Below are 16,220 nucleotides of genomic sequence, written 5' to 3' on the forward strand. Positions count from 1 at the left end.
CTATCCTCTATCGTATCCTATCCTATATCCTATCCAATCCCCTATACTATCCTCTATCCTATCCTCTATCCTATCTTCTATCCTATCGTCTATCCTATCCTCTATCCTATCCTCTCCTCAACCCTATCCTATCCTCATACCTATCCTATCCGCTATCCTATCCTATCCTGTATCCTATAATATCCTCTATCCTATCCAATCCTCTATCCTATCCTCTATCCTATCCTCTATCCTATCCTATCCTCTATCGTATCCTATCCTCTATAAGGTCCTATTCTCTATCCTATCCTATCCTATCCTATCCTCTATCCTATCCTATCCCCTATCCTACCCACTATCATATGCTATCCTCTAACTTATCCTATCCTCTATCCTATCCTATCCTCTATCCAATACAATCCTATACCCTATACTCTATCCTATCCTATCCTCTATCCTATCCTATTATCTGTCCTATCCTATCCTCTATCCTATCCTCTCATCTATCCTATCCTATCCTATCCTCTATCCTATCCTATTCTCTATCCTATCCTATCCTCAATCCTATCCTATCCTATATCCTATGCTCTATCCTCAATCCTATCCTCTATCCTATCCTATCCTCTATCCTATCCTATACTCTAACCTATCCTATCCACTATCCTATCCAAATTCTACCCTATTCTCTATCCTATCCTATCCTCTATCCTATCCTATCCACTATCCTATCCACTATCCTATCCTATCTTCTATCCTGTCCAATCCTCTATCCAATCCTATCCTCTATCCTATCCTATCCTATATCCTATCCTTTCCTCTATCCTATTCTATTCTCTATCCTATCCTATCCAATCCCCTATGCTATCCTCTATTCGATCCTATCCTCTATACTATCCTATCCTCTATCCTATCCGATCCTCTATCCTATCCTATCCTCTATCCTATCCTATCCTCTATCCTATCCTATCCTCTATCCTATCCTATCCTCTATCCTATCCTCTCATCTATCCTATCCTATCCTATCCTCTATCCTATCCTATCCTCTATCCTATCCTATCCCCTATCCTACCCTCTATCATATCCTATCCTCTAACTTATCCTGTCCTCAATCGTATCCTATCCTCTATCCTATCCTATCCTCTATCCTATCCTATCCTCTATCCTATCCTATACTCTATACCTATCCAATCCTCTATCCTATCCTCTATCAAATCCTATCCTCTATCGTATCCTGTCCTCTGTAAGATCGTATTCTCTATAATATCGTATCCTCCATCCTACCCTATCCTCTTACCTATAATATCATCTATCCTATAATATCCTCTATCCTATGCTATCCTCTATCCTATCCTATCCTCAATCCTATCCTATCCTCTATCCTATCCTATCCTCTATCCTATCCTATCCTCTATCCTATCCTATCCTCTATCCAATCCTACCCTCAACCCTATCCTTTCCTCTATCCTATCCTATCCTCTATCCTATCCTATCCTCTATCCTATCCTATCCTCTATCCTATCCTATCCTCAATCCTATCCTATCCTCTATCCTATTCAAATTCTACCCTATCCGATCCTCTATCCTATCCTATACTCTATCCTATCCTATCCTCAATCCTATCCTATTCTCTATCCTATCCTACCCTCTATCCTATCGTATCCTCTATCCTAACCTCTATCCTATCCTATCCTCTATCCTATCATATCCTATTCACAATCCTATCCTATCCTCTATCCTATCCTATCCTCCATCCTAACCTCTATCCTATCCAAATTCTACCCTATTCTCTATCCTATCCTATCCTCTATCCTATCCTATCCACTATCCTATCCTATCCTCTATCCTATCCTATCCTCTATCCTATCCTCTATCCTATCCTATCCTCTATCCTATCCTATCATCTATCCTGTCCTATCCTCTATCCAATCCTATCCTCAATCCTATCCTTTCTTCTATCCTATCCTATCCTCTATCCTATCCTATCCTCTATCCTATCCTATCATCTATCCTGTCCTATCCTCTATCAAATCCTATCGTCAATCCTATCCTTTCCTCTACCCTATCCTATCCTCTATCCTATTCCAATTCTACCCTATCCTATTCTCTATCCTATCCTATCCTGTATCCTATCCTATCCACTATCCTATCCAAATTCTACCCTATTCTCTATCCTATCCTATCCTCTATCCTATCCTATCCTCTATCCTATCCTATACTCTATCCTATCCTATCCTCTATCCTATCCTATCCTCTGTCCTATTCTATCCTCTATCCTATAATATCATCCATCCTATCCTATTCTCTATCCTACCCTATCCTATCCTCTATCGTATCCCTTCCTGTATTCTATCCAATCCTATATTCTATACTCTATCCTATCCTATCCTCTATCCTATCCTATACTCTATCCTATCCTATCCTCTATCCTATCCTATCCTCTATCCTATCCTATCCTCTATCCTATCCTATCCTCAATCCTATCCTATTCTCTATCCTATCCTATCCTCTATCCTATCCTATCCACTATCCTATCCTATCCTCTATCCTATTCAAATTCTACCCTATCCTATTCTCTATCCTATCCTATCCTGTATCCTATCCTATCCACTATCCTATCCAAATTCTACCCTATTCTCTATCCTATCCTATCCTCTATCCTATCCTATCCTCTATCCTATCCTATCCTCTATCCTATCCTATCATCTATACTGTCCTATCCTCTATCCAATCCTACCCTCAACCCTATCCTTTCCTCTATCTTATCCTATCCTCTATCCTATCCTATCCTCAATCCTATCCTATCCTCTATCCTATTCAAATTCTACCCTATCCGATCCTCTATCCTATCCTATACTCTATCCTATCCTATCCTCAATCCTATCCTATTCTCTATCCTATCCTACCCTCTATCCTATCGTATCCTCTATCCTAACCTCTATCCTATCCTATCCTCTATCCTATCATATCCTATTCTCAATCCTATCCTATCCTCTGTCCTATCCTATCCTCCATCCTAACCTCTATCCTATCCAAATTCTACCCTATTCTCCATCCTATCCTATCCTCTATCCTATCCTATCCACTATCCTATCCTATCATCTATCCTGTCCTATCCTCTATCAAATCCTATCCTCAATCCTATCCTTTCCTCTATCCTATCCTATCCTCTATCCTATCCTATCCTCTATCCTATCCTATCCTCTATCCTATCCTATACTCTAACCTATCCAATCCTCTATCCTATCCTCTATCAAATCCTATCCTCTATCGTATCCTGTGCTCTGTAAGATCGTATTCTCCATAATATCGTATCCTCCATCCTACCCTATCCTCTTACCTATAATATCATCTATCCTATAATATCCTCTATCCTATACTATCCTCTATCCTATCCTATCCTCAATCCTATCCTATCCTCTATCCTATCCTATCCTCTATCCTATCCTATCCTCTATCCTAACCTCTATCCTATCCTATCCTCTATTATATCATATCCTATTCTCAATCCTATCCTATACTCTATCCTATCCTATCCTCTATCCTATTCTATACTCTATCATATCCTATGCGCTATCCTATCCTATCCTCTGTCCTATTCTATCCTCTATCCTATAATATCATCCATCCTATCCTATTCTCTATCCTACCCTATCCTATCCTCTATCGTATCCCTTCCTGTATTCTATCCAATCCTATATTCTATACTCTATCCTATCCTATCCTCTATCCTATCCTATACTCTATCCTATCCTATCCTCTATCCTATCCTATCCTCTATCCTATCCTATCCTCTATCCTATCCTATCCTCAATCCTATCCTATTCTCTATCCTATCCTATCCTCTATCCCATCCTATCCACTATCCTATACTATCCTCTATCGTATTCAAATTCTACCCTATCCTATTCTCTATCCTATCCTATCCTGTATCCTATCCTATCCACTATCCTATCCAAATTCTACCCTATTCTCTATCCTATCCTATCCTCTATCCTATCCTATCCTCTATCCTAACCTCTATCCTATCCTATCCTCTATCCTATCCTATCCTCTATCCTATCCTATCCTCTATCCTATCCTATCCTCTATCCTATCTTATCCTCAATCCTATTCTATCCTCTATCCTATCCTATCCTCTATCCTATCCTATCCTCTATAATATGGTATCCTCTATCATATCCCATCCTCTTGCCTATAATATCATCTATCCTATACTATCCTCTATAATATCGTATCCTCTATGATATCCTATCCTCGTGCCCATAATATCATCTATCCTATCCTATCCTCTATAATATCGCGTCCTCTTTCCTATAATATCATCTATCCTATCATATCCTCTATCCTATCCTATCCTCTATAATATCGTATCCACTATCATATCCTATCCTCTTTCCTATAATACCATCTACCCTATCCTATTCTCTATCCTATCCTATCCTGTATCCTATCCTATCGTCTATAGTATCCTATCCCCAATCCTATCCAATCCTCTATCCTATCCTCTATCCTGTCCTATCCATTATCCTATCCTATCCCGAATCCTATCCTATCCTCTATCCTATCCTATCCTCTATCCTATCCTATCATTTATAATATCGTTTCCTCTATCCTATAATATCATCTATCCTATCCTATTCTCTATCCTATCCTATCCTATCCCCTATCGTATCCTATCCTCTATCATATCCAATCGTATATCCTATCCTCTATCCTATCCTATCCTCTATAATATCGTATCCTCTATCCTATAATATCATCTATCCTATCATATTCTCTATCCTATCCTATCCTATCCTCTATCGTCTCCTATCCTCTATCCTATCATATACTCAATCCTATCCTATCCTCTATCCTATCCTATCGTCAATCCTATCCTTTCCTCTATTATATCCTATACTCTATCCTATCCTATCATCTATAATATCGTATCCTTTATCATATCCTATCCCCTTTTCTATAATATCATCAATCCTATCCTCTATGCTGTCCTATCCTCAATCCTATCCTATCCTTTATCCTATCCTATCCTTAATCCTATCCTATCCTCTATCGTACCCTATCCTCTATACTATCCTATTCTCTATCCTATAATATCATCTATCCTATCCTATCCTCAACCCTATCCTATCCTCAATCCTATCCTATACTCTATCCTATCCTATCCGCAATCCTATCCTATCCTCTATCCTATAATATCCTCTATCCTTTCCAATCCCCTATCCTATCCTCTATCCTGTCCTATCCTCCATAATATCCTATCCTCTATACTATCCCATCCTATCCTCTATAATATCGTATCCTTCATCATATCCTATCCTCTATCCTAGAAGATCATCTATCCTATCCTATTCTCTATCCTATCCTATCCTCTATCCTATCCTATGCTCAAATCCTATCCTATCCTCTATACTATCCTATCCTCTATCCTCTAATATCCTCTATCCTATCCTATCCTCTATAATATCGTATCCTCTATCATATCCTATCCTCTTTCCTATAATATCATCAATCCTATCCTATCCTCTGTCCTATCCTATCCTCTTTCCTATAATATCGTCTATTCTATCCTATCCTCTATCCTATCCTATCCTCTATAATATCGTATCCTATATCCTATAATATCATCTATCCTATCCTATTCTCTATCCTCTATCCTATCCTATCCTCTATCCTATCCTATCCTCTATAATATCGTATCCTCTATCCTATAATATCATCTATCCTATCATATTCTCTATCCTATCCTATCCTATCCTCTATCCTATCCTATCCTCTATCCTATCCTATTCTCTATAATATCGTATCCTCTATCCTATAATATCATCTATCCTATCATATTCTCTATCCTATCCTATCCTATCCTCTATCGTCTCCTATCCTCTATCCTATCATATACTCAATCCTATCCTATCCTCTATCCTATCCTATCGTCAATCCTATCCTTTCCTCTATTATATCCTATACTCTATCCTATCCTATCATCTATAATATCGTATCCTTTATCATATCCTATCCCCTTTCCTATAATATCATCAATCCTATCCTATCCTTTATCCTATCCTATCCTTAATCCTATCCTATCCTCTATCGTACCCTATCCTCTATACTATCCTATTCTCTATCCTATAATATCATCTATCCTATCCTATCCTCAACCCTATCCTACCCTCAATCCTATCCTATACTCTATCCTATCCTATCCGCAATTTTCTCCTATCCTCTATCCTATAATATCCTCTATCCTATCCAATCCCCTATCCTATCCTCTATCCTGTCCTATCCTCTATAATATCCTATCCCCTATACTATCCCATCCTATCCTCTATAATATCGTATCCTTCATCATATCCTATCCTCTATCCTAGAAGATCATCTATCCTATCCTATTCTCTATCCTATCCTATCCACTATCCTATCCTATCGTCTACCTTATCCTGACCTCTATCCTATCCAATCCCCTATCCTATCCTCAATCCTATCCTATCCTTTATCCTATCCTATCCTTAATCCTATCCTATCCTCTATCGTACCCTATCCTCTATACTATCCTATTCTCTATCCTATAATATCATCTATCCTATCCTATCCTCAACCCTATCCTACCCTCAATCCTATCCTATACTCTATCCTATCCTATCCGCAATCCTATCCTATCCTCTATCCTATAATATCCTCTATCCTATCCAATCCCCTATCCTATCCTCTATCCTGTCCTGTCCTCTATAATATCCTATCCTCTATACTATCCCATCCTATCCTCTATAATATCGTATCCTTCATCATATCCTATCCTCTATCCTAGAAGATCATCTATCCTATCATATTCTCTATCCTATCCTATCCACTATCCTATCCTATCGTCTATCGTATCCTAACCTCTATCCTATCCAATCCCCTATCCTGTCCTCTGTCCTATCCTCTATCCTATCGTATACTCTGTCCAATCCCATATCCTATCCTCTATCCTATCCTATCCTCTATCCTTACATATCCTCTACCATATCCAATCCCCTATCCTATCATCTATCCTATCCTATCCTCTATCCTATACTATCGTCTATCGTATACTATCCTCTATCCTATCCAATACCCTATCCTTTCCTCTATCCTGTCCTATCCTCTATCCTATCCTATCCTCAATCCTATCCTATCCTCTATCCTATCCAATCCCCTATCCTATCCTCTATACTATACTATCCTCTATCCTATCCTATCCCCTATACTATCCTGTCCACAATCCTATCCTATCCTCTATTATATGCTATACCGTATCCTATCCTATCCTCTATAATATCGTATCCTTCATCATAGCCTATCCTCTATCCTATCCTATCCTCTATCCTATCCAATCCCCTATCCTATCGTCTGTCCTATCCTCTATCCTATCCTATCCTGTATACTATACTATCCACTACCCTATCCTATCCTCAATCCTATCCTATCCTCTATCCTATCCTATCCTCTATAATATCGCGTCCCCTATCCTATAATATCATCTATCCTATCCTATTCTCTATCCTATTCTATCCTCTATCATATCCTCTCCTCTTTCCTATAATATCATCTATCCTATCCTATCTTCTGTCCTATCCTATCCTCTATCCTATCCTATCGTCTATCGTATCCTATCCTCAAACCTAACCAATCCCCTTTCCTATCCTCTATTGTATCCAATCCCCAATCCTATCGTACCCTATATCCTATAATATCATCTATCCTATCCTATTCTCTATCCTATCCTATCCTATCCTCTATCGTATCCTATCCCCTATCATATCCAATCCTATATCCTATCCTCGATCCTATCCTATCCTCAATCCTATCCTATCCTCTTTCCTATCCTATCCTCAATCCTATTCGATCCTTTATCCTATCCTATCCTCTATACTATCCAATACCCTATCCTATCCTCTGTCCTATCCACTATCGTATCCTATCCTCTATACTATCCTATCCTATTCTCTATCCTATCCTCAATCCTATCCTATCCCCTATCCTATCCAATCCCCTAACCTATTCTCTATCCTATCCTATCCTCTATCCTATCCTATCCTCTATCGTATCATATCCTCTATCCTATACAATCCCCTATCGTATCCTCTATCCTATCCAATCCCCTATCCTATCCTCTATCCTATCCAATCCCGTATCCTATCCACTATCCCATCCTATCGTCTATCCTACCCAATCCTCTATCCTATCCTCTATCTTGTCCTATCCTCAATCCTATCGTATACTCTACTATAAACTATCCTCTATCCTATCCTATCCTCTAACCTATCAAATCCCCTATCCTATCCTCTATAATATCGTATTCTCTATCCTATAATATCATCTTGCATTCTATTCTTTATCCTATCCTATCCTGTATCCTATCCTATCGTCTATCCTGTCCCATCCTCTATCCTATCCTATACTCTTTCCTATCCTATCCTCTATCCTATCCTACCTCCTATAATATCGTATCATCTATCCTATCCTATTCTCTATCCTATCCAATCCTCTAACCTATCCTATGCTCTATCCTATCCAATTCCCTATCCTATCCTCCATCCTATCCCATCCCCCATCCTAGCCTCTATCTTATCCTATCCTGTATAACATCGTATCCTCTATCCTATCCTATACTCTTTCCTATCCTATCCTCTAACCTATCCTATCCTCTATCCGATAATATCATATATCCTATCCTATCCTCTATCCTATCCTATCCTCTGTCATCTATCCTATCCAATCGCCTATCCTATCCTCTATCCTATCCTATCCTCAATCCTATCCTATCCTCTATCCTATCCCATTCTCTATCCTATCCAATCCTGTAACCTATCCTATACTCTATTCTAACCAATCCCCTATCAAATCATCTATCCTATCCTATCCTCTATCCTCTCCAATCCTCTATCCCATCCTCTATCCCGTCTTATCCTGAATCCTATCCTATACTGTATTGTATCCTATCCTCTATCCTATCCTATCCTCTATCGTCTCCTATACTCTATCCTATCCTATCCTCTATCGTCTTCTGTCCTCTCTACTATCCAAACCCCTATCCTATCCTCTATCCTATCCTATCCTATCCTCTATCCTATCCTCTATCCTAGCCTATCCTCTATCCTATCCTATCCTATCCTCTATCCTATCCTATCCTATCTTCTATCCTATCCTATCCTATCCTCTATCCTATCGTATATTATCCTCTATCCTATCCTCTATCCTATCCTCTATCCTATCCTCTATCCTAGCCTATCCTCTATCCTATCCTATCCTATCCTCTATCCTATCCTATCCTCTAGCCTATTCTATCCTCTATCCTATCCTATACTCTATCCTATAATATCATCTATCCTATCAAATCCCCTATCCTATCATCTGTCCTATCCTATCCTCTATCCTATCCTATCCTCTATCCTATCCTATCCTCTATCCTATCCTATCCTCTATCCTATCCTATCCTCTATCCTATCCTATCCTCTATCCTATCCTATCCTCTATCCTATCCTATCCTCTATCCTATCCTATCCTCTATCCTATCCTATCCTCTATCCTATCCTATCCTCTATCCTATCCTATCCTCTATCCTATCCTATCCTCTATCCTATCCTATACTCTATCCTATCCTATCCTCTATCCTATCCTATCCTCTATCCTATCGTATCCTCTATCCTATCCTATCATCTGTCCTATCCTATCCTCTATCCTATCCTATCCTCTATCCTATCCTATCCTCTATCCTATCCTATCCTCAATCCTATCCTATCCTCTATCCTATCCTATCCTCTATCCTATCCTATCCTCTATCCTATCCAATCCTCTATCCTATCCTATCCTCTATCCTATCCTATCATCTATCCTATCCTATCCTCAATCCTATCCTATCCTCTATCCTATCCTATCCTCTATCCTATCCTATCCTCTATCCTATCCTATCCTCTATCCTATCCTATCCTCTATCCTATCCAATCCTCTATCCTATCCTATCCTCTATCCTATCCTATCCTCTATCCTATCCTATCCTCAATCCTATCCTATCCTCTATCCTATCCTATCCTCTATCCTATCCTATCCTCTATCCTATCCTATCCTCTATCCTATCCTATCCTCTATCCTATCCTATCCTCTATCCTATCCTATACTCTATCCTATCCTATCCTCTATCCTATCCTATCCTCTATCCTATCCTATCCTCTATCCTATCCTATCTTCTATCCTATCCTATCATCTATCCTATCGTATCCTCTATCCTATCCTATCCTCTATCCTATCCTATCCTCTATCCTATCCTATCCTCTATCCTATCCTATCCTCTATCCTATCCTATCCTCTGTCCTATCCTATCATCTATCCACAATCCTATCCCTTCCTGTATCCTATCCAATCCTCTATCCTATCCTATCCTCTATCCTATCGTATCCTATCCTCTATCCTATCCTCTATCCTAGCCTATCCTCTATCCTATCCTATCCTATCCTCTATCCTATCCTATCCTCTATACTATCCTATCCTCTATCCTATCCTATCCTATCCTCTATCCTATCCTATCTTCTATCCTACCCTATCATCTATCCTATCAAATCCCCTATCCTATCCTCTATCCTATCGTATCCTCTATCCCATCCTATCCTCTATCCTATCCTATCCTCTATCCTATCCTATCCTTTATTCAATCCTATCATCTATCCTATCCTATCCTCTATCCTATCCTATCGTTTATCCTATCCTCTATACTATCCTATCCTCTATCCTATCCTATCCTCTATCCTATCCTATCCTCTATCCTATCCTCTATCCAATCCTCTATCCTATCCTATCCTCTATCCAATCCTATCTTCTATCCTATCCTATCCTCTATCTTATCCTATCTTCTATCCTATCCTATCCTCTATCCTATCAAATCCCCTATCCTATCCTCTGTCCTATCCTATCCTCTATCCTATCCTGTCCTCTATCCTATCCTATCCTCTATCCTATCCGATCCTCTATCCTATCCTATCCTCTATCCTATCCTATCCTCTATCCTATCCTATCTTCTATCCTATCCTATCCTCTATCCTCTCCTATCCTCCATCCTATCCTATCCTCTATCCTATCCTATCCTCTATCCTATCCTCTATCCTATCCTATCCTCTATCCTATCCTATCCTCTATCCTATCGTATCCTCTATCGTATCCTATCCTCTATCCTATCCTATCCTCTATCCTATCCTATCGTCTATCCTATCCTATCCTCTATCCTATCCTATCCTCTATCCTATCATATCCTGTATCCTATCCTATCCTCTATCCTATCCTATCGTCTATCCTATCCTATCCTCTATCCTATCCTCTATCCAATCCTCTATCCTATCCTATCCTCTATCCAATCCTATCTTCTATCCTATCCTATCCTCTATCCTATCCTATCTTCTATCCTATCCTATCCTCTATCCTATCAAATCCCCTATCCTATCCTCTGTCCTATCCTATCCTCTATCCTATCCTGTCCTCTATCCTATCCTATCCTCTATCCTATCCGATCCTCTATCCTATCCTATCCTCTATCCTATCCTATCCTCTATCCTATCCTATCCTCTATCCTATCCTATCCTCTATCCTATCCTATCCTCTATCCTATCCTATCCTCTATCCTATCCTCTATCCTATCCTATCCTCTATCCTATCCTATCCTCTATCCTATCGTATCCTCTATCGTATCCTATCCTCTATCCTATCCTATCCTCTATCCTATCCTATCGTCTATCCTATCCTATCCTCTATCCTATCCTATCCTCTATCCTATCATATCCTGTATCCTATCCTATCGTCTATCCTATCCTATCCTCTATCCTATCCTATCCTCTATCCTATCATATCCTGTATCCTATCCTATCCTCTATCCTATCCTATCGTCTATCCTATCCTATCCTCTATCCTATCCTCTATCCAATCCTCTATCCTATCCTAGCCTCTATCCAATCCTATCTTCTATCCTATCCTATCCTCTATCCTATCCTATCTTCTATCCTATCCTATCCTCTATCCTATCAAATCCCCTATCCTATCCTCTGTCCTATCCTATCCTCTATCCTATCCTGTCCTCTATCCTATCCTATCCTCTATCCTATCCGATCCTCTATCCTATCCTATCCTCTATCCTATCCTATCCTCTATCCTATCAAATCCCCTATCCTATCCTCTATCCTATCGTATCCTCTATCCCTTCCTATCCTCTATCCAATCCTATCCTCTATCCTATCCTATCCTTTATTCAATCCTATCATCTATCCTATCCTATCCTCTATCCTATCCTATCGTTTATCCTATCCTCCATACTATCCTATCCTCTATCCTATCCTATCCTCTATCCTATCCTATCCTCTATCCTATCCTCTATCCAATCCTCTATCCTATCCTATCCTCTATCCTATCCTCTATCCAATCCTCTATCCTATCCTATCCTCTATCCAATCCTATCTTCTATCCTATCCTATCCTCTATCCTATCCTATCTTCTATCCTATCCTGTTCTCTATCCTATCAAATCCCCTATCCTATCCTCTGTCCTATCCTATCCTCTATCCTCTCCTGTCCTCTATCATATCCTATCCTCTATCCTATCCTATCCTCTATCCTATCCTATCCTCTATCCTATCCTATCCTCTATCCTATCCTATCCTCTATCCTATCCTATACTCTATCCTATCCTATCCTCTATCCTATCCTATCCTCTATCCTATCCTATCCTCTATCCTATCCTATCTTCTATCCTATCCTATCATCTATCCTATCGTATCCTCTATCCTATCCTATCCTCTATCCTATCCTATCCTCTATCCTATCCTATCCTCTATCCTATCCTATCCTCTATCCTATCCTATCCTCTGTCCTATCCTATCATCTATCCACAATCCTATCCCTTCCTGTATCCTATCCAATCCTCTATCCTATCCTATCCTCTATCCTATCGTATCCTATCCTCTATCCTATCCTCTATCCTAGCCTATCCTCTATCCTATCCTATCCTATCCTCTATCCTATCCTATCCTCTATACTATCCTATCCTCTATCCTATCCTATCCTATCCTCTATCCTATCCTATCTTCTATCCTACCCTATCATCTATCCTATCAAATCCCCTATCCTATCCTCTATCCTATCGTATCCTCTATCCCATCCTATCCTCTATCCTATCCTATCCTCTATCCTATCCTATCCTTTATTCAATCCTATCATCTATCCTATCCTATCCTCTATCCTATCCTATCGTTTATCCTATCCTCTATACTATCCTATCCTCTATCCTATCCTATCCTCTATCCTATCCTATCCTCTATCCTATCCTCTATCCAATCCTCTATCCTATCCTATCCTCTATCCAATCCTATCTTCTATCCTATCCTATCCTCTATCTTATCCTATCTTCTATCCTATCCTATCCTCTATCCTATCAAATCCCCTATCCTATCCTCTGTCCTATCCTATCCTCTATCCTATCCTGTCCTCTATCCTATCCTATCCTCTATCCTATCCGATCCTCTATCCTATCCTATCCTCTATCCTATCCTATCCTCTATCCTATCCTATCTTCTATCCTATCCTATCCTCTATCCTATCCTATCCTCCATCCTATCCTATCCTCTATCCTATCCTATCCTCTATCCTATCCTCTATCCTATCCTATCCTCTATCCTATCCTATCCTCTATCCTATCGTATCCTCTATCGTATCCTATCCTCTATCCTATCCTATCCTCTATCCTATCCTATCGTCTATCCTATCCTATCCTCTATCCTATCCTATCCTCTATCCTATCCTATCTTCTATCCTATCCTATCCTCTATCCTATCCTATCTTCTATCCTATCCTATCCTCTATCCTATCAAATCCCCTATCCTATCCTCTGTCCTATCCTATCCTCTATCCTATCCTGTCCTCTATCCTATCCTATCCTCTATCCTATCCGATCCTCTATCCTATCCTATCCTCTATCCTATCCTATCCTCTATCCTATCCTATCTTCTATCCTATCCTATCCTCTATCCTATCCTATCCTCTATCCTATCCTATCCTCTATCCTATCCTATCCTCTATCCTATCCTCTATCCTATCCTATCCTCTATCCTATCCTATCCTCTATCCTATCGTATCCTCTATCGTATCCTATCCTCTATCCTATCCTATCCTCTATCCTATCCTATCGTCTATCCTATCCTATCCTCTATCCTATCCTATCCTCTATCCTATCATATCCTGTATCCTATCCTATCGTCTATCCTATCCTATCCTCTATCCTATCCTATCCTCTATCCTATCATATCCTGTATCCTATCCTATCCTCTATCCTATCCTATCGTCTATCCTATCCTATCCTCTATCCTATCCTCTATCCAATCCTCTATCCTATCCTATCCTCTATCCAATCCTATCTTCTATCCTATCCTATCCTCTATCCTATCCTATCTTCTATCCTATCCTGTCCTCTATCCTATCAAATCCCCTATCCTATCCTCTGTCCTATCCTATCCTCTATCCTATCCTGTCCTCTATCCTATCCTATCCTCTATCCTATCCGATCCTCTATCCTATCCTATCCTCTATCCTATCCTATCCTCTATCCTATCCTATCTTCTATCCTATCCTATCCTCTATCCTATCCTATCCTCTATCCTATCCTATCCTCTATCCTATCCTATCCTCTATCCTATCCTCTATCCTATCCTATCCTCTATCCTATCCTATCCTCTATCCTATCGTATCCTCTATCGTATCCTATCCTCTATCCTATCCTATCCTCTATCCTATCCTATCCTATATCCTATCCTATCATCTATCCACAATCCTATCCCTTCCTGTATCCTATCCAATCCTCTATCCTATCCTATCCTCTATCCTATCCTCTATCCTAGCCTATCCTCTATCCTATCCTATCCTATCCTCTATCCTATCCTATCCTCTATACTATCCTATCCTCTATCCTATCCTATCCTATCCACTATCCTATCCTATCTTCTATCCTACCCTATCATCTATCCTATCAAATCCCCTATCCTATCCTCTATCCTATCGTATCCTCTATCCCTTCCTATCCTCTATCCAATCCTATCCTCTATCCTATCCTATCCTTTATTCAATCCTATCATCTATCCTATCCTATCCTCTATCCTATCCTATCGTTTATCCTATCCTCCATACTATCCTATCCTCTATCCTATCCTATCCTCTATCCTATCCTATCCTCTATCCTATCCTCTATCCAATCCTCTATCCTATCCTATCCTCTATCCTATCCTCTATCCAATCCTCTATCCTATCCTATCCTCTATCCAATCCTATCTTCTATCCTATCCTATCCTCTATCCTATCCTATCTTCTATCCTATCCTGTTCTCTATCCTATCAAATCCCCTATCCTATCCTCTGTCCTATCCTATCCTCTATCCTCTCCTGTCCTCTATCATATCCTATCCTCTATCCTATCCTATCCTCTATCCTATCCTATCCTCTATCCTATCCTATCCTCTATCCTATCCTATCCTCTATCGTATCCTATCTTCTATCCTATCCTATCCTCTATCCTATCCTATCCTCTATCCTATCCTATCCTCTATCCTATCCTCTATCCTATCCTCTATCCTATCCTATCCTCTATCCTATCCTATCCTCTATCCTATCGTATCCTCTATCGTATCCTATCCTCTATCCTATCCTATCCTCTATCCTATCCTATCCTCTATCCTATCCTATCCTCTATCCTATCCTATCCTCTATCCTATCCTATCGTTTATCCTATCCTCTATACTATCCTATCCTCTATCCTATCCTATCCTCTATCCTATCCTATCCTCTGTCCTATCCTATCATCTATCCACAATCCTATCCCTTCCTGTATCCTATCCAATCCTCTATCCTATCCTATCCTCTATCCTATCCTATCCTCTATCCTATCCTATCCTCTATCGTATCCTATCTTCTATCCTATCCTATCCTCTATCCTATCCTATCCTCTATCCTATCCTATCCTCTATCCTATCCTCTATCCTATCCTCTATCCTATCCTATCCTCTATCCTATCCTATCCTCTATCCTATCCTATCCTCTATCCTATCCTCTATCCTATCCTCTATCCTATCCTATCCTCTATCCTATCCTATCCTCTATCCTATCGTATCCTCTATCGTATCCTATCCTCTATCCTATCCTATCCTCTATCCTATCCTATCCTCTATCCTATCCTATCCTCTATCCTATCCTATCCTCTATCCTA

The sequence above is a fragment of the Halictus rubicundus genome, unplaced genomic scaffold (genome assembly GCF_050948215.1).
Source record: "Halictus rubicundus isolate RS-2024b unplaced genomic scaffold, iyHalRubi1_principal scaffold0115, whole genome shotgun sequence".
In the NCBI taxonomy this organism is placed as follows: domain Eukaryota; kingdom Metazoa; phylum Arthropoda; class Insecta; order Hymenoptera; family Halictidae; genus Halictus; species Halictus rubicundus.